The sequence below is a fragment of the Myotis nattereri genome (assembly GCF_964212035.1).
Source record: "Myotis nattereri genome assembly, chromosome: 3".
Taxonomy (NCBI): Eukaryota; Metazoa; Chordata; class Mammalia; order Chiroptera; family Vespertilionidae; genus Myotis; species Myotis nattereri.
In genome coordinates, this window is record NC_138077.1 from 174,592,577 (window position 1) to 174,613,130 (window position 20,554).

The following is a 20,554-nucleotide window of genomic DNA, read 5'->3' on the forward strand; positions in this document are numbered from 1 at the left end:
AACTGGGAAGAAAGCCACGATCTAAAATGTCGCGGTTTCCGCAGAACGGTCACCTAGGGTCACCAGGACCCCAAAGTGACCAAAACATAACAACAAGAAACCCAAGGACAATCATGGCTGGGAAACTGGAGGGAACCCTATTCTGTTTTCTGTGATTGGAAGTCAGTGTCGGGAGAAAAGATAATTTGGGGAACAGAAGCAGTGGTTCAGTCCTAGAAGGCCCGGAGAGGGACAGGAACGTGGGGGGATCCGCTTCTGCTGAGCATGTACACGTGCCAGGAGCTTTGCATCCTCGGCTCATCTCATCCTCACAACTACCCAGTAGCCACTGGCCCATTTTACAAATGAGGAGATGCCATCGGTAGCCCAAGAGAGAGCTTAGACTCCAAGATCCCACCACAGGAATCCCAACCTAGCTGTTTCCAATGCTCCCCGCGCACTGTTGCCAGCTCTGCAACTCCGATTTCTAATCTTTGACCATCTTATCAACCATAGAATATCTGACCCAGAAAATAGTCCCTAAAAGATTCCTTTCAGCCCATAATCACTGAGCATTTGCCATGTGCCATGCCCCTGGGAATACCCAAGGATCATATCTATGTACCAGAGACCCAGGAAGCCCCATGGCACTCTCTCCCCCTTCTGCTCACACCACTGGGGATCAAACCCGCAACTGAAGCATGTGCTCTGACCAGGAACTGAATCGGCAACCTTTCGGTGCACAGAATGATGTTCAACTGAGTCACTCAGGCTGAGCAAAGCAAGTCTCTTATATTTGGTGACCTCTGTGTCCAGTGGCTTCAGGGGTAGCCTGTGACAGCGCTGAGAGTGCCTCAGAGGAGGAAAGTGACAATACTCAGAGAAGACCACAAAACCAACTGATGTCAAAGCTAGTACTACACTCGGGGCTCGGGACTCCCAGGCTGCACGTCTTTCCCACGGGCTGAAGAAGGGTAGGGAGAAAATGGAGGGCTGGCAAGTAGAAGGGGCCAGGAATGTGTGTGGGGCGGGGGAGAGTGAGTGGAGCTCTTTTAGTGAATGTCCTCAAATCACTCTCAAATTCCTAAGGGGTTCTCCGCCCCCCCCCCCCCCCACCTTGCATCATCTGTTCCTGGGAGAATGAAACCCAAAAGAACAAAAATTATTTGAAAGAATGTTTTTGGATATGGCCAGACAGAAAGATGAGGCTGTGCTTGGTAGCTTGGGCAGAAAATCGTTGCTAGTGTATTTGCATAAATCAAATGAATCTCTGCCAGACAATCAAAAATAATGTGTCACATTAGAAGAAAGAACAGAATAAGAAATTATCTTGTCCCACAGCCTCCCCCTGGGCCCTCTCTGCTTGCAAGGTTGAGAAGAGCAGCATGGCTCGGACAGCTGTCTCGTTAGACCCTCCCTATGTTGGACCCTCCGAATGTAGGAGATGAAGGCTCTCTCCTTCCCCAGGCTGTTCCAGGGCATGAAGGCCAGGGAGGGTCTCTGCATTCCTGAGCTGCACTGCCTCACAGTATTTATGGTACATGTGCCTGTATAGTATGGTATGCATGATATGCATGCGTGATATGTATATGTGTATGCGTGCATGTAAGTAAGCAGCCTGTATGTTATGGCTTAGCTGGCATTCAGAGGGTGTGCAGACGTTCACTAGGTGGAGGATGGGAAGATGCATCCAGCAGAGGCGAGAACCACGTGGAGGAAGGGAAAGTGACACACCGAGGAATGAGGCCAGTGTGGTTGGAGCAGATAGAGCGGGGGCAGATGTGGATAAGACAGCTGAGAGGCAGAAAGGGGCCACGGCACTGGGACCTTGGAGCTCTGGGAAACCAGAGGTGCCACCCCGGGCTGCTCTGCCACATCCAGCCTGCAGGGCCAGGAGCAGAGGTCCAGGGGAAGGTGAGGGCGCACTGGTGGACGAGGCAGGTGCACACAGATATGGCAGGTGCTCAGGAGGCTCTGGTGATGATCGATGGGGATGCTAGGGAGAAGGCTGTCAGAAATACTAAAGAACTTTTAGATTTTGTGGCTTGGGCATCTGGCTCACTTAGGTAGAGGGGCAGTGAGAACTGATGCTTAGAGCTGTTTGCATAGAGCCAGCTTATCCAGGGTCCGTGGGTAACAGGAGAGAGAGAGAGAGACAGAGCCTCAGCCTGGGCCCCTCCTGCTCAGAGGACAGTAGCTACCAGAAGAGAACATCAAGAGAAACAATGTTGCAAAGGTTCCTCACAGACCTGGCCAAAGCTTACATCAGCCGGTCATGTGGGTTGTAAGCTCCATTATTCAGTAAGAAATGGATTTGTCCCTGTAAGTGCTGCAAGATCTGACACTTACACCTGAGATGTGAAGGCACTTTCCCCCACCTCTTTTTAAAGCAGCAGAAGCTCTGACAACCTGGGGTGTAAGTGCGGCCGCTGGGCACCCACCAGTGTGTGTGGCTCACAGCTTTGCACAGGGGCACCTTCGTTTTCTCAAGGTGGCGAGGAGGGGATGGAAGGAAATGGGTGTGAAAATGGGTGTCAAGAAAGAGGCCCTGGGGCCATGGCAAAATACCAGGACACCTGTGCACAGGCATCTTGGAGCAAGAAACTGGTGCGGGGAACCACAGAAGCCTTTATGTGGGGGTGCATGGGGTGGAGGGCTCCACAGGAAACGTGTGCAGGATGCGGATGGGGAACTCAAGGGGCACTTAGCAGCTTTTCAAGTCTGGAATGGAGATGGGGAGGCCCATTTAAATAAGAAACTAGATGGGAATTTCCTCCACTTCCCTCTCTTACTCATTCCCACCAGATTCCTCCTGGGGAACAGGTCTCACTTCTGCCCTTGTGGAGGAGACGGAAATGAGAACCCCACCACTCATGAAGCGCACACCAGTGGCAATGGCTGGCATTTGCAGCGCCCTGTGTGTTTGGCACCAGAGTCAGAGTACACACCTTATCTCAGCAATATTCGCAGCAAGCTCAAAAGATGGATATTATCATTATTATCCCTATTTTCCAGGGGCGGGGGGCGGGGGTGGCGGGAAAGAGGTGAACAGAAGTTGAGGAACTTGCCCAAGATCACCCAAGATTCAAGGTGGTAGAACCAGGATTCAAAACCAGGTAGAAGAATCCATTTGCTTAACTGAGTGGTATGTCAAAGGCAGGCTGGTGGCAGCTATTCACACAAGGTGTGGGCATTGGGGATGACAAATGTTTACACATTTATTATGTTTAACAAGAACGGATAAGGGGATAGTCACCATTCCAGAGGGAATCTTCATCATATCAACTGTCTACATGATGGGGAAGTCTAGGAAGAGGCCCCAAATAGGAGGGCCGGGTGTGGGAGAGATAAGTGTTGACAGAGGGAGCGAGAAGCAAAAAACTACTATGCAGCCTTTGATATCTTATGGAGAGAGAGGATAGATTTCAAGGAGGGAGGGCTTTGGAAGTATTTTCACTTTTCCCCAATAATCTTCTTTTCCTGTCTCCCTGCCCCTCTCTCCCTGCCTCCATCTCTCTTTCCTTCTTCCTCCTTCCCTTCATGTACTTTACTGAACATCTCCTATGTGCTGATCATGATCTTAGGTTCAGGCAGTCACTGGTGAACAAAAGCATGATCCCTATCCTTGGGAAACTCCGACCCTTGTGGAGGAGATATTAAACAAACATTCACACAGATATCTACAATGATGCTTTACACTATGTACTGTGGAGTGGAAGCACAAAGGGCTACAGCATATTGTGTGAGGAACACTAGCTGAGATTTATGGGATGGGGGATACTTCCCTCTGGGAGTGACATTTAAGCTCAGGGATGAAGGAAGAGGAGGACTTAGGTCAAGAAAAGAGTTGGTGCCTAGGGTTGAGGGGTAGCATTACAGCCAAGGGAATAAAAATAATAATAACAATGATAACAGCGATGACAATCACAACAGATAAAACTTACTGAGCAGTTATTATGTGCCAGTCACTATTCTAAAGATTGAAAAGCTATTCATTTAAAAATAAGCAAATAAAAAGAAAAGCTATTCATTTAATCCTCACATCAATTCTATGAATTAATTACAGTTATTGTCCCCAGTTATCAGATAAAAAGGAGGCACAGAGAAGTGAGGTAATTTGCCCAAGATCACACAGCTGGGAGGTACAGAAACCAAGATAAAACTCAGGTTAATCTGACTCCAGGGAAGAAAGGCCCGCAGAGGAAATGAACCCTGTGGTGGGTTCTAGAATTTTTCCTAAATTCAAGGGTAGAAATCCAGGGCAGGAGTTCCAGGGGGTGAACCCGGCATTTTCCCATGCCCTGTCTGGTTCCAGTGGAAAGCAAGCAGGCATGGGGCATAAGGCCAGTTGGGAGAATACTGCAGGGGTCTAAGTTGGAATAACAGTTTACATGAAATGTCCAATAAAATAACCAACCAGCTCAACTTCTGAATGCCTTCCTTCCCTTCACGTCTCTTTCCTCTGGTTCCCTTGCCCTCTCTGTCCTCCCACCTTGCGCCTTTCAGCAGAAGGTGGAGGTCACAGTGATAGGATCCCTACCCCGTTCCCTTTGCCAACCTGCAGACAGGCCCTGGCACCCCTTCCTCTCCTCTGGGGCACCCTTCCTTCTCCCTGACCCGGGACTGTCCTCTTCCAGGCCTGCACGCGGGGAGGGAGCAGCTGCTGCTATCTAGAACAACTCCCAGCTGTTCTCCCAACTTTTCTCAAGTGTTTCTGAGTGTCAATGCCCCCAATTAGTTAAAATAGGAAGGGAGGTGGTAAACAGAGGAGCAAAGGAGAGGCCTAATTTTAGCTGTAGTCAAAAGGACTTCCCTTAAAGACACTGTGATCTCAGAATACTCAGCTATGCGCATGTGGACACTGCAGGGACAGGCTTAAGGAAGCTACAGGGGAGCATTCAAAGGCCAAGTGGGGCAGCCCCTGCCTTCCCATTTGGCTGGATCGAAGAGGAAGGGACCGAAAACAAGACGGAATTTACTATGTTGAGTGTGCATCCACTCAACAATGCATGGCCCCCTTCCAGCCCCGGATTGCCCTCATTTTACAGGTGAGGAAACTGAGGCTCGGCCAAGTTGAAGTTACTCTGTCTGAGACGATACAGCTGACCCGACAGCAGGGATTTAAACCTGGGTCTCTCTGGCTTCCCAGTGTCTAGCAGGAAGAAGATGGGGTCCTAAATGCAGGACAGATGGGGCACTGGGCAGACAGCTTCAGCAAAGCTTCGGGGCAGAGCCTCAGAGCAAAAATCCAGAGGCTGCTGGTTCTCAGAACACTCAGCAGCACCTCTGTAGGACCTGGCATGGGCCACTCAGGGCCTTGACGTCTTCCCAGCCTGAAATCCCTCCCAGGCCTCACAAGACGTGTTGCAGGAAGGGCCGGGCTGCCACTGGCAATTTACAGGTAGATAAATCATGTGGTGAAGGCCCCCCACCCCTCACTCCAGCAACAAAGACCCCTGCTTTCTGCAATCAAAGAAGATGCAGTCTTGGGCAAAGGAATCTGAACTGGCTAATTCCCCCGCCTTCTTAAGGTTACGGTGGAATCTGGGCGCCTTCAGAAAACAGGCCACCTGGTAGGACTCATCATGTCAACTTCCTTCATCTCAGTTCAAGCTTAAAAGGCCTCTTCACGGGGAAGCTCCCCAGTGAGGTTTTCCACGCACATCTGGAGACTCTCCACAATGGGCCTTTGAAGGGGCCTGAAGCATTCCGGGAAGTCCGCCTCGCTGGGCTGGAGTTTAAAGAGCAGAAGCCCACATTTATTTTTCTTTCCCGCCTTCTTTGACAAAACTCCCCCCCAACCACCACTCCACCACCCCTCCCGCCCGGTGGTTTGTGGGCATTTGCAAAGCAGCCCTGATGTTCAGCTCACGACTTCCAGGGCTGCAGTCTTTACAGCAAAGCAACAATGAAGCAAAGTCTGAGGCAGCACAGGGACCAGAAAGATCTGTTTATGGGTTTGGCTCCTCCACCAGACCCTGAGTCGTGCTTTAGTCATCGTGTGGCAGAAAGAAAGAGGACTGTGGACTCAAACGGCATTGTTCCATCAGTCAGCACTGGTGACATTTTGTCAAGTCACTTAAACGTTCTGATCTTTGAAATGAGTTCACAGTGCCTGCCTTGTATGGACTCTGAAACGTTACACGAGGTGGGTGAGAAAACCACATGGCACATTGTTCGACATGGACTTTGCAGGGTTATGCTGTCCCCTCTGCCAGCTCATCCTCCCTCACATAGGCCAGCAGCTACTCATTCTGGACAATGCAACCTAGTGATGGTCTCCTCCTCTGGTGATGTCTGACCCCCTCCTGCTGAGGCCAGTCTATGTGCATGTCTCCTATGGCTCAATGCCCCCATCCTCCAATCCATAGTTCACTGTTACTTCCATTTAATGCACATGCCCACTATTCCCTCTCCCACCACGGTAACAACTGTAGACACATGAGGTCTTTCATTTTCAGGGACTCTCCATACCAGGCACAATGCCTAGTATATTGATGTGCTCAGTGAGTAGCAACTGACTAATACATTTAGCAAATATTATTAAGCACCTATTACTCTCTGAGTCAAGTACTATTCTAATTACTTAAGATATAGTAGTAACTAAAATAGACACAGCCCTGCTTTCATAAGTTCACATCCTTGTAAGAAAATCAGGGAATGCATTAAGGGATCTAGAGAGTAACATATAAAGAGTATAGAGGTCATTACTCTCATTCTTACAACAAGGAAACAGCCACCTAACTGAAAATCAACGATGTTGCCTGGACTATTTTTTGGAGAGCTGAGGTTACAGGGCAAACCACCACCCTGAGACCTGGAGAGACAGCAGAACCCACAGTCACAGTTGAGGTCTCCTTGCCTAGAGCAGAAGCCACTGGAGCCACACACTTGCTGGGACACATAAGTGGTCACTTTGATGAAGTGCTTGGGCTTAGGGTGGACCAGCGTGAGACTGCGACACTTCTGGGGCTGCAGTCGTGGTGGAGGGGCCCATACTTTCATGAGTTTTACTTCTAGGAATCTTACCAGGTTCTCATGGAAGAGGCGAGGATCATCCCCCTTTGCTCTTGCTGGGGGGAGGGAGGGGGGAAGATGCCAGAGAGTTCTCTGTAACAAAGGCCTGCTCTTCAGAGGAGAAGACTTTCCCAGAGCCTTATCCCACCCAAGGGAGGACACCTCTCCAACTCTAGGCCCTTGTAGCTTTCCTGTTTCACCGCAGATGGAGGGGAAAGGTAAGAAACGTCTGTGAAGGTCATAGCCCAAGGATGCAGGTTCACTAAGAGCTAAGATTTAATCAAAATATTATAGAGGGCTCTCCCTTCTCCACCTCGTAAAACCACACTAACAGGGCTCCAGTGTAATAATAATGGATTGCAGGTGAAAGCTGTAAGAGGCAGACTCACTCTGGGGAGGAGTTCTTAGGGAAGCCCAGAGACAGAGGAGCAATTAAAGCCTAAAGCGAGCAGGAGAAGGAAAGTCTAAAAGCACGAAGAAGAAAAGGAATAATGCAAAGTAGAAATAAATGAAATTGGACACAGGAAAACAATGGAGGAAATCTAAGAAACCAAAAACGGGTTCTTTAAAACAAAATCAATACAATCGGTACACCTTTGCCAGGCTTACCAAGATACACAGAGAGAAGACACAAATTATTAATATCAGAAGTTAGAGAGAGGTCAGCATTACTGCTCCCAGGGACATTAGTCAGATAATAAAAGAATCCTATGAGCAACTCTATGCCCACACTCTTGATAACTTAGAGAATATGGACAATTTCCTTAAAAGATGCAAACTACCAAAATTAACATGAGAAACACTTCATCTGAATAGAGCTATATCTATTAAAGAAATTGAATCAATAATAACAAAGCACCAGGCCCAGATGATTTTACTAGTAAATTCTACCAAACATTTAAGAAAGGAATTATACCAATTTACTATCTCCTCCATAAAAACAGAAGTAGAAGAAAGACATCTTAACTAATTGTGAAGCCAGCATTCTCTAATACCTAAAACAGATATAAAGACATTACAAAACAGGAAAGTAAAAAACTAATATATCCCCTGAATATCAATGCAAAATCCTCAATACTAAATTAGCAAATCAAATCAAATCCAACACACATTTCACTAAAGAAGATAAACAGATGGCAAATAGCATATGAAAAGATGCTAAATAGCATTTGCTGTTAGGGAATTACAAATTAAAACAACAATGAGAAAACACTATACACCTATTAGAAGAGCCCACATCCAAAAAACTGACAATACCAAATGCTGACGAGGATGTGGAACAAACGGAACTGATTCTGGGGGCAATGCAAAATAGTACAGCCAGTTTGGAGGACAGTTTGGTGGCGTATAACAAATGTAAACAGTCTTACCATACGACCCAGGAAGTGTGTTCCTGGGTGTTTACCCAACTGGTTTTGAATACTTGTGTCCATGTAAAAACCTGCATGTGAATGTTTACTCATAATCACCAAACACTGGAGGCAACCAAGACATCATTTAGTAAGTGAATGAATGAACAAACTGGTGCATTTATGCAATGGAACACTGATGAGTACATATAGAAATATTTATAGAGAGGAGTATATACACAGGTTAGTATACACACATATATTTCCTGGTACTGTCAGCTAGCTGGGAGGGCCTAGAAGCAATAACAGCTCAGTAGAATAAGCACACTTAGTGCCCGGACCTTGGTTTCTAGTACCGTTCTCCAATAAAAAGAATCAGGGCTCCTTAGAGGAGTAGTTGATTCAAGGGCTGGGGTTGTGATACATAAGATGAGCCTGGAACATCTTGTAGTGTCAGAAAGGAAGTAATTTAAAAACACACAAACTTACAGGGTTATGTTAGAGAATAAAGGAGCCATCTGAGGAACTCCCAATGGCCAAAACTGCAACAAATGAGCTATAAAATACATTATTGGAGTATAACCCATGCCGGGAGCCGGTCCATCCTTGCTGTTTCAAGGGACCTGGCATATATGGCACACTGTTCTTAATATGTTTGCTCACCTTCTTGGCACTATGTGTTTTAACCAAGGTCACCTCTCTGAGAAAGGTTGTTTCCCAGGTAGGGATTTTCCCCTGAAGTTAGGGAGGGAATAAAACTCCTTAACTAAGTGCTGGGCGTGTAATTAATCACTTTTAACTACGAACAATCACGCTTAAGCTACATAATCTTTACTCCCTGGAATGGAGATAAGAAACGCCCTAACCTTTGGAATAGAGATTGATAGGATTGGAATCAACTGGTATAAATACAGATGTAACAAGACAACAAGACACAGAACCTAGACACAGAACCTACACAGAACCTAGACAGAACCTACACAGAACCTAGACACAGAACCTACACAGAACCTAGAGACAGAAGAACTTTGCTGGAGAGAACATGGCAAAAGATCCTGGACAGAAACTGGCCACAGAACCTAGAGACAGAACCTAGCGAGAGAACATGGCTGAAGAACCTAGAGACAGAAACTGGCCACAGAACCTGGATAGAACATGGCAAGAGAACCTGACTAGAACCTGGCTGGAGAACTAGACAGAACCTGGCTGGAGAACTGGCTACAGAACCTGGCTAGAGAACCTAGACACAGAACTTGGCTGGAGATCCTAGGCAGAACTTCGCTGGAGATCCAGACCAGAACTTGGCTGGAGATCCTGGCTAGAGATCCTGGCTAGGCTGCTGATCAACTGAACACTGTCTCCGTGTCATTCCTTCTTCACCGACTCCGTCCACACCTTTGGGGACCCCTGGACCTGCTGGGGTTGGACCCCAGCAAACCCAAAATATAACATAGACATCTATGAGTCCTCACTGTTACAAAGAAATTATTGAATGAGTGAATAAATAAATGCATAAGATGAGATGACTCTCCCATGCAGAATTCCAAATTGATTTAGATATTCCACCCATGGAAGGGAAGCCTAATTTCCATGCAAGTGTGGGCTGCACATGGTGACTTCCTTCCAGAGAGGACACGATGGAAAGTGGAAAAACACAGAGTGATTCTGCAGTGAGAAACCCAACACTGCCTCAGCTAGGTGTCAAGGTCAACACCACCAGTGATAAGTCATGGCGATAATGTTCCCTTGATATCCTGTGACGAGAACTGGACCTTGTCTCTGCAGTCTTGCTCCCCTAAGATTTTCACTGTAGTCTAATTGTGAGACAAACATCAGATGAACCCCAATGGAGGAATATTCTACAAAATCTCTAACAAGTACTCCTCAAAACTGTCAAGGTCATCAAAAACCAGAGGAGCCCAAAGAGACATGATGACTAAATATAATCTAATACCTTGGATGGGATCCTGGAACACATAAAGGATGATAGGTAGAAACTAAAGAAATCTGAATAAAGTACGGACTTCAGTTAATACTACTACCTCAAGTTTGCTTCATCAGTGATAGCAAGCATACCACTCTAATGTAAGACAATAATAAGGAAAACTGGTATGGGGTTTACGAAAACTCTGTATATCTTTCAAATTTTTCTGTAATAAAAAACTGCTCTAAAAATAAAGTTTATTAGAATAATATATGCACATGTGCATAAATACAAATTCACATACATTATATCAGGTGGTGATAACAACTAGGAAAAAGAATCAAGTAGGGTAAGGGGATGATGAATGAGAGGAGTGGAGCAGGCTGTTTGTCCGGTGGCCAGGAATGGCATTTCTCTGATAAAATGGCATTTGAGCAGAGATCTGAAGGGAATAAGGGTGTGAACTGTGTATGTATCTAGGGGAAGAGGATTCTGTGCAGAGGGTACTGTTCGTAGGGAAGCCCTGAGGCAGGGGTGTGCTTGGCATGTGGAAAGAGAGAGAGAGGAGGCCAGGGTAGATGGAGTAGCCTGGGCGAGGGGCAGAACAGCAGGAGATGAAATCAGAAAGGCCTTGTTAGCCATAGTAAGGACTAAACAAATGAATCAATAAATGAGATGAATGGATACTCTTCATCTTGAATCATTCTAGTTATGACAGCCCTTTTTAAACATTTAAATGAAATACCTAATACAGCATTCTCCCCCAAGCACACACATATATTCTATCATGATAACACCAACATCTCTTAGCCTGCAATTGTTCCAGCAAGACCCCCCGGTCCCGGGAAGCAGTCTAAGACGAGCCACCTCTCATCTGAAACAAAACCTGAGACTGTTTCTAGACGGGCAGAGTGAAATGAAGGCTTGAGGCCAATTTTTCACATAATTCAATTTTAAAAAACATACCCACTTACATATGCCTGAAATCTTCAGATAATGGAAAGAAAAGTAGATTTTCCTCTCTTCGTTATTAAGTAATTGACTCAAACTCCCATTTCATTTTGTACATGGAGGCACCGCCAGAGTCTGCAATTAGTTTCAAACCACCGAAGTAGAGACAGAATTAGGACCTCAACTAACGGAAGGACCTTTGTTTCCTTGATATACTCAGCTTGTCAATGGCTGGAGGCAGAAGGCACAAATCCAAAAAGCAAGCTCACGACAGGGACTTGTTTCAAAAACAAAACAACATCACTTGCAAAGTATGTCTGGGGTGAGTCCAGTATGAGCTTCTCACCTGCCACCCTCTCCATCTCTATTTCCAGTTCTGCGTATTGAGGGAAGGCATCTCAAATGATGGTGAAATCCCCAATCATTGGAGGACAGCTCACCGGCCTCATGGACTGAATACTAAGAGAGACACAAAAAACTCACCTCGACCGGTGGGGATGGCTCAAGTTGTTGAGCATTGACCTATGAACCAGGAGGTCATTTTTTTTTTTGCAAAATTTTATGATTTTATTAACACAAATACAATGTGTACATAATCTGTCTATTCATTTTCTTTGCTGTGCAGCCTGGCATTGGGATTGGTGACTCTGATGGCCAGCTGGGCTGTGGTTCAATTCCAGGTTAGGGCACATGCCCAGGTTGCAGGCTCGATCGCCAGTAGGGGGTGGGCAGGAGACAGCTGATCAATGATTCTCTCTCATCATTGAAGTTTTTATCTCCCTCTCCCTTTCCTTTCCTCTCTGAAGTCAATATAAATATATTTTTTAGAAAAGAATGCTCACTTCTTTTAGAGATTTGGACCAATAAGTATGGAATCAATAACACTTTCCTGTGAACTTCCCTTTAACTGGAGAGTTACCTAAACAAAGGCATGCTATTTCGTGAGATGGGAGTAAAATGTGGATCTCTCAATAGTGGAAACTTGGTCTTGGAATATATTGGTTTACTTATGGGTAGTTGGTACCACACTCAACCACCGGCCACACCTTTGGGGGCTTAGCCTTTCTGAATCTCAGTTTCTTCATCTGTAAAGTGACAATTATAATGCCTGCTTATAGAGATTAAATGAAATAATACCCCTGAAATTCCTAGAACAGTGTCTGACCTATAATAAATGGCTAATTGCATTGCTTTCTTTTATAAACATACTTATTCATATTTACACCCAGCATGGAGCTGGCAGATAGTAGGTGCATCTCGATAAATGTTTGTTGAATAACTGACTGAAATATCTCCAGGGTGTTTTCAATGATTCTGTGTGTAATGATACTTAACAACCACCATTTATTGAGCCCTTACTGCTGGTCAGGGGCTGTGATATGTGCTCACATATAGCATTTCACTGAACTCTCATGACCACCTAAGTTAGGCCTTCTTTTACTAGTAGCTGGCAAGTGGCAGAACTGGATTTTGAACCCACATCCTTCTGATTTCAGAGACCATGCCCTTAGCTGCTATAGCATCATGTGCAGTATTTTAGAACACTAATATTTAAAAGGCACTTTTGCCTTTGTTGTTGTTGTTGTTAAGAAAGACTTAACTAGGGTGAAGAAGTCTTCTTGCTGCTCCCCAAACTAGCCTTATCCGGTTGGGTGGGCAGCTGCCAGGAACAGGTGGGACTGGGACAACTGCCAGAGACTGGCTTTTGAGAAGGTGGCCAAACAAGCTAAGCTGTCCAGTCCTGTCTGAGGAGCTGGTACAAATCTGGTGGCGATGCCACTCATGTGGGCTGGTGGTGGGGAGGATACTGGGAACTGGAGAGTCACCTTGAATAAAAGCGGTAAAAGTGCCACAAGAGCAAACGCAAATTATTCAGAGAAGGGGAGCAGCAGGATTGGTACTGGGGCAGGAAGCTAGAACCAAGGGTTCTTGGAGGAGCCCAGAGCCAGGCGGCCAGGGTGGAGGTCTGGGGGTTGGGAGGTGGCAGGGAAAGGTTCCAGACAGGCTGTGAGCAATACCAGGCTATGGCAAGGAGCCTTCTCGGTGGGAGGTCCCAGACCCCATGATGTAGAGATGGGGGTATCAATATGCAGCTAAAGGGGTGAAAGAATTTTAACCTAGAATGCTCCTCTGGGTAAATTCAACTTACAGAAAGTGTGAAAGTGCTAAGAGTATAGACTAAGGGCCAAACAGCCTAGGTTCAACGTGTAATTTATCTACTTACCAGCTGTGTGTTACTTAACATGACCACAGTCATGTTACTTAACCTCTCCGTGCCTCAGTCTCCCCATCTATACAAAGGGGATAACAATGTGCCCTATTTAATGGGTTTTCTATGAAGATTAAGTGATTTAATACATAGAAAATGGCTAGAAGAGAATATAGAAAGTGCCAGCACATGGAAGTGTTTACATGTTTTCTGTAATTATCATTACCATCTTCCAGAGCTGGTGGGAAGATCCAATGAGATGCTATATAACTCAACCCATGTATAATCCTCCCATTTTCCCACCTTCACACTGTGCATTTTTAGCAGTGGAACTATGACCTAAATCTTCAGACTCCAAGTTCTATGTTCCTCAGGCATGACTGTCTAGTAGTAAGGTCTAAACATGCTGGTCACAGCCATTGGACCCCATACATGTGCCCATCTCTTTTGCCAGGTCCTCTTCAGTCATCCCTAACCCAAGGTCCTATGGCTCAAATCAAGGTCGCCTCACAACTTCTGGGTTCATACTACCTTCTCCCTCCTGTATTTCCCAGCTCCCATCCAGCCTGACTCTGTTCACATAATTTCTTTCATTATAGCATCCCCTGCTCAGAAGTGTTCCATAGCTTCCCACTGCCGGGTATCCGACCGATCCAGATGGTGTAGAGCTCTAATATCTTGTACTCTACCTCTGAGTCCATGAATAACTGATAACAGATAACAGCATCAGAACAAGCAGGAACAGTTTTACAGGAAGAACCTAAGTTACATGGTATGGGGACACTCTAAAATCCCAACCACAAGCACTTTCCACAGGAGAAAGTAACAACACGAAAAGCCTGCACTGTTGAAGTAAGCACATGCAATATTGCTAACTTTCCCATTAATATTTGAGGGCTCTGATCAACCTAGACTTCAATGTTCTCATTTGCAAAACAGGATCATATGTACATCATGGCATGGTTGGTAGGGTTGAAGGAGAGGATGTATACAGAGGGCACAGTTCAGCAATCCTGCACATAAGTGTTATCATAATTATCATTATGATTATTCTACACCCCAGACCTGTCCCTCCAGCCTTCAAAGTCCTGCACCATGTGTCCCCACTCTGCATGCATTCTGATTTCCACGGTTCTGTGGGATTTGCTGGGCCTGTCCCTTTGAGACATTTCATTCTTGTCTTCTCTCTGTGGTTCCTTTCCGCACCCCATAATGCCCAAATCTGAGCTTCTCCTTTCTAAATCCTGCCCCAACTTTAAGGCCCAGCTTACACTGGACTGTATCCTGGAAACTGTCCATATGCCCCATACCCACAGCCCATTTTCTTGACTGAATTCACACCCACTGACAATCTGTACTAAATAACTTATCTTTAAAAATTCTGGCTATTGTTCTTTTAGTTTACTTTCCAATTAGATTGTAACCCTCTCTCAAGCAACCACTGAGATGCTTTTCTTTAATGTTAGTTTTCAGCATAAAACATATTCCCAAAGTCCCAGCAACATTTCCTCTGAGGGGTCCCAAATAGATATTCTTGGGAGCTCAGAGGTCAGGAGTGGTTTCCCCCATTTTCTAAAGGAAGATAATGATACCAACCTCCTAGAATTGTTTGATGGATTGAGATACTAGCTATCAAACTTCCCAGAAGTCTGCTGAATTGAAAATATAATCTAACAGAAGAAAAGGAAAAGGCAGTTTGAATTGAGAGGATCCTGGGAAAGGAGGCAGAAGGAAAAGGAGTACCATGGGGGGAGTGCAAAGCACCACTAACCAAACAGATGTGTTAAGCATCCCCTACATATCAGGAAGTGCAGGGCATTTTATAGTATTCCATATAAGATACTAGTGAAGAGCACACATTTTGGATCCAGGCTATTGGGTTCCAATTCCTAGTTCTGTTACCAGCTGCTTGATCTCAGTTAAGTTACTTAAAATGTCTATGACTTATTTTCTTCAACACTACATTGGCATCGTTTAAAGCCGGAGTTGCAATTTTTTTCTGTAAAGGGTCATATAGTAAATACTAGAGGCCTGGTGCACGAAATTCATGCACGGGGTGGGGGGTCCCTCAGCCCGGCCTGCACCCTCTCACAATCCGGGACATCCCTCTCGCAATCTGGGACTGCTGGCTCCTAACCGCTGGCCTGACAGCCTGCCTTATTGCCCCTAACCACTCTGTCTGTCTGCCTCATCGCCCTTAACTGCTCACCTGCCTGCCTGATCACCCCTAACTACCTCTGCCTCAGCCCCTGCCACTGTGGCTTCGTTGGGAAGGACGTCCGGAATGACATTCAGAAGGTCATTTGGCTGTCTGGTCTAATTAGCATATTACACTTTTATTATTATAGGTTTTAGGGTTTGTGGGCCACACCATTTCTGTTGCAACCACTCAACTTGGAGCATAACATGAGAGCAATGACTATGTGAGCAGATGTGAATAAATGGTGGTCCCTGTGTTCCAATAAGACATTATTTTTAAAATGGGGCAGAGGGCAAGAACTAGCCCACAGTTAGTAGTGTGCAACCTCTCATACAGACTCTACCTCATAGAGGCCAAAGAGGGTTAAGTTCATGCTCCTAGAACAGTGCCCCCCGCCCCCCAGTAATTGCTCCACAAATGTTAACTGCTGTTACTATAAGGAACCCATGGACTAGGTGCTAGAATGCCTTTACTAGGGAAGAAAATTCAAGCTCAGAAGTAGCCGAGTGACTTCTCCAAGATCTGACATAGTCTAATAGCAGCAGAGTCCTTAGACTTGTTGGACTCTACAGTCTGTTGTTTTTCCACCACAATTTTTGTCAACTTCAAAGGTCTTATCAGAACCAAGACCTTAATTCATAACGCAAAGGGAACCTTGCTCTAGTCTTCTATCTCCAAGTCTTCTAATTGGTGACACACTGAAGGATGAAACTAGGCCTGGGATCCAAACAGCATAGTAGGAAAGCCTCCGACTTTATTTCCTGTGGCTCCTGGTCTCAGTCATTGGGGAACAGGTGTGGAGTCCACGCTCACGCCCTCCCAGTGCTCACAGTCTCAGCCTTCCCCGGCTCCAGCGTCAGTTTCCTATGACACCGATGGATCAGCTGCCTTGGGGAGCCCTAATTAAGTGCACAAATAGGGCAGCCTTCCCAAATCCCACATTAGTTCTGCACTGGGATGCCAGGACTTTTCTACCATGGAAAATGCTTCACGCCCTGACTCTTAACAAACCCAGCAAATTCAGATGTGTGTTGGGAAGGGGGGGTGGGGGCGGGGAAGTGGAGGGAAGAAGGGGCATGAATTCCAAGCTGTTATGTGAGAAAGCAAGGAAATAAAGGGCTTTTCTTGAAAGGGGGAAACAAAGGGCATCCAGAAATGTCACCAAAATGCCCTGCAAACTCTCCAGCTTGTCCCAAGTTGTTCTTTGTCTGAAGGCCTTGCAAGTGGGATTTATGGAACTCTTCCTTGGGTCAACGATCGGCTTCTTAAATCTGAGACTCTGAAGCCAGGATAGCAAATATGTTTTTCCATATATCAAATACATGGAATAAAAATAAAAACAATAGCCATCAAATGGCACAAACTCTGTACATTTCCAAACTGTCCACCTATCTGACTTGCTATTCTTCTCTCCTCCTACTCTTCCCTTTCCTCCTCCTTCTCTCTCACCCCAAAGCTCTGTCTACCAGATGGTCTATTCCTGGGCAAGCCTGTCTTGTTCTGCAGCTGAGAAGACACCACAATGGCTGGTTCTGTGCATGTGGACTGCACAGTAATCAGCTGCCTGCTTATGTTTAATTTTACATCTTCTGGAGTAAAACCATGTAGGTGGCAACCCCCAAAGGCACTGCATGTTGTCTATATCCAGAATCCAGTGGGCCATTGGTTTGACCTGTTTTCCTCATCAAAGGAGAGGAAGCCACTTGGCCTTCAACTTGATGCTCCTACACGACAATGCAATGGTGGAAGCCATTGAACTGGGAACCATACAGATGGACTCACCCGCTGCTAGGTCTTAAGATGGCCAGAATCTAAGTGGATCCTCCAGGCTCCAGGCTGACACCCCACCGGGCCTCTGGCAGGACAGATGCACCCATTCATTTAGCCACCATGGGCTTCCTGCTCAGGAAAACAGCAGCCTCTGTGGGGCTCACTGCCTCCGGAGAGATGAAGGGGTGTTTTATTAGGGTGGCCATAGCTTATTACCCCGATGAGCTTGCCTTTGAGTCCTAGACACTTTTAGTGATCAGTGATTAATAATTATGCCAGGACATGAGGTACGAGCTGGATCTGTGCTGGATGCAGGCTCTTCACTTCTCAGGAGCTCTGGGTGGTAGGAGATTTGGAGGAATGACAGTTATTGGGCCCTTCTCTCTCTAGGATCCTAGGAAACTGGGATGTTTTGGACTCTGAATTTTTATTTTGACGCCTTTATTCTGTGTTGCTCTTCTAATATACTTCACTAAACTTTAGATGTCAGAAGATCAAAGAGATACCTAGATCCCTGACTGGTGTGGCTCAGTTGGTGGGTGTCATCCAGTGCACCAAAAGGCCACTAGTTCGATTCCTGGTGGTCAGGGTATATGCCCAGGTTTCGGGCTCCATCCCCAGTAGGGGTGTGTGTAAGAGGCAACCAATCTATGTTTGTTTTTCTCTCTCTCTTCCTCTCCCTAAAAATCAGTAAAAAATATTGAAAAAAATTAAAAACATATACCTAGGAAATACTGAAGAATACAATGAATACTATGTGGGGTGGAGACTTTCTGATCCTGGTGGCTGGGGAAGAAGCTCCATTTCCACAAGCAGGAAGGGCCACTACCTTAGACAGCTCAGGAGTTCCCAAACCTTGGATCAATAAAGCATCCAAACCCTTTGGAGACCTGGGAAAAATTGCCAGTTTTTAGTTTTGTCATAAAGGCCCTTAAGAAAACCAATGACTCACCATTTGCTCTGACCATTATGTCATAACAGCAACAACAAAAGATTACCATGATCTTAGAACGAAGGGAAATCATTTAAATTGTCTACATTGAGCTTTGTTAAAGACTCGCACACTGCCCTTATGTTTCCATTTCCTGTGGACTAGTGAAACTTCGTTAAGAACCTGACATGAGGGCCACCTCATGGGTGTGGCACCTGTGTACCTACCAGGACCCCACACCAGGAAGTGCCCAACCTTGGGGTTTAGTGATCTGCAGTTGCTGTCCTGAAATTTGTATTGATTTTATCTTTGAATCCATGCTTTGTAAATGAGGGCTGATGGGACAATGGGGCATGGGCTAGGGGAAGGGTATACTCTGCCTTTTCTTTTCTAGGGCAGGTTCTTGGCTGTTTCCCGCCTTCGGGTGCCCTACTCCACATTCCCACTGCCGACCAGGAACCCCTGGTGGTGACAAGGTTACACAGGGTGGGAGGAGGTGTACAGACCAGAGCAGATATGGGGAGAGCCAGTCCAGGCAGTAAGCCTGCAGCATTTCTGGGTTGGGCAAGGCGGTGGCTCTCACTCTCACCCCCAGTGCCATGGAGTGTTGGGTTGGCAACTGGGAAACTGGGAACCCTTGGGGGTCACCTGTCAGCCATGAGCTGAGGCAGCAAGCCTATGGGAAGGGGAGATTTCTCTGGCATGGACCAGGACCCAACATTTCATTTTTCACTGGACCCCACAAATTATGTAGCCAGCCCTGCCTGTAGTAGCCCTCCGATGGCGTTAGAACACTGATTTTCAACCAGTGTACCACAAGAATTGTTAAAGCATGCAATGCTGACTATTTAGTCAGGGGCACTGACATCTTTTCCCTTAGATTGTTAAATAAGAATATGAGAACAGCCAACACAACAATAGCCACCCAGTATGAATGAATCAACAGTCTATTTTTTTTTGTCAGATCGGCAAAAAAAACATCTTTTTTGGTGTCCTGAGGAATTTTAGTAATTAGTTTATATGTGCCATGAGATGAAAATGGTTGAAAATCACTGCCTTGGAGAACTCCTCGACTGGCTTGCAGATCCCTGCCCCTAAAGCGCTCCCTCACTCCTCTTATTTGTAAGTAGCTTCTTTGAGTAATGGCTGCAACTCCCACATGTCCTGGGGAAGGAAGGTTTCCCCAGGGGTAGCACTGGCTGCTGGCAGCTGCTGTGTTCTTGGCTTGGCCTGGGCAGCTAACTGTCATCCTTATGGCCCTTCTCTGATGGGCAGCACATCACAGGTTAGAAAGCACTCTTCCACTGTGAGTGTGAGTGTGTGTGTGTGTGTGTGTGTGTGTGCGTGCGCACTGATCTCACTTTCTCTAGCCAGATGAACCTGAAAGATCTTACACTTTGGATTTTTAAGACAAGTCTAGGTTCAGGTCCCAACTCTCCCTTCCTGGCTGTGTGGCTTTGAACAAGTGATTGTCTTTCTAAACTTCCAATTCCTCATTTGTAAACAGAGATGCTACTATATCTACCTGCCTCACATACCCTAACTTAAAGATTAACTGTGGTTATACCACCCAGCATGTTACATCTTCCTCACCTGCCCAGAGGCATGAGGGAGGATGCCTGGGGTGGGCACTGTCTCACCTGGGAAGCCCACCCACAGGGGCTGAGCCAGCCACCCTCCTGGTCGTGGGGCCTCTCCATTGTCCCAGAGGCAGCACTGTCGCACAGGAAAAGCCCTAGATAGGTGAGCAGCAATAACTGGGACTCCAAGGACCCGTTTCTCAGGCAACGAGAGTTGAGCACACAGGACTAGTTAGTTTCGACAGGTGAGAAGAAACACTGAAAGCGGGGAGAGGCGTTGGGGGAAGGTAAGATCATCAAGTACAAACACAGCCTCCTTTCCACCTCTCACATCCCAGCCCTGCCTTTGGAGAGCTGGCAGACCCTCTCTTACTGCCTTAGAAAGGCTCAGGGGGGCAGCGTTAGATGTGCCACGTTGTGGGCTCAGAATCAGGAAGCCTGGTTCTAGTCTCAGGTTTTCTCTCTATAACCTTGGGAGTATCACCCCCACTCTGGAACCAAGTGTCCCCATCTTTTTTCTTCTTTCCATTGATCTTAAGAGAGAGTGGGAAGGAGGGAGGAGGTGGGGGGGGGGGGGAAGAAACATTGATGTAAGAGAGACATATAGACTGCTTGCCTCCCACACTCACCCTGACCAGGGCTAG

At 46.3% G+C, this 20,554-nt stretch overlaps 1 protein-coding gene across 8 annotated transcripts in view; it reads right to left on the bottom strand.

Moving 5' to 3' along the window:
- Positions 1-20,554, bottom strand: part of FGGY (FGGY carbohydrate kinase domain containing) — a 412,099-nt gene that overhangs the window by 25,435 nt on the left and 366,110 nt on the right. The window lies entirely within an intron of this gene.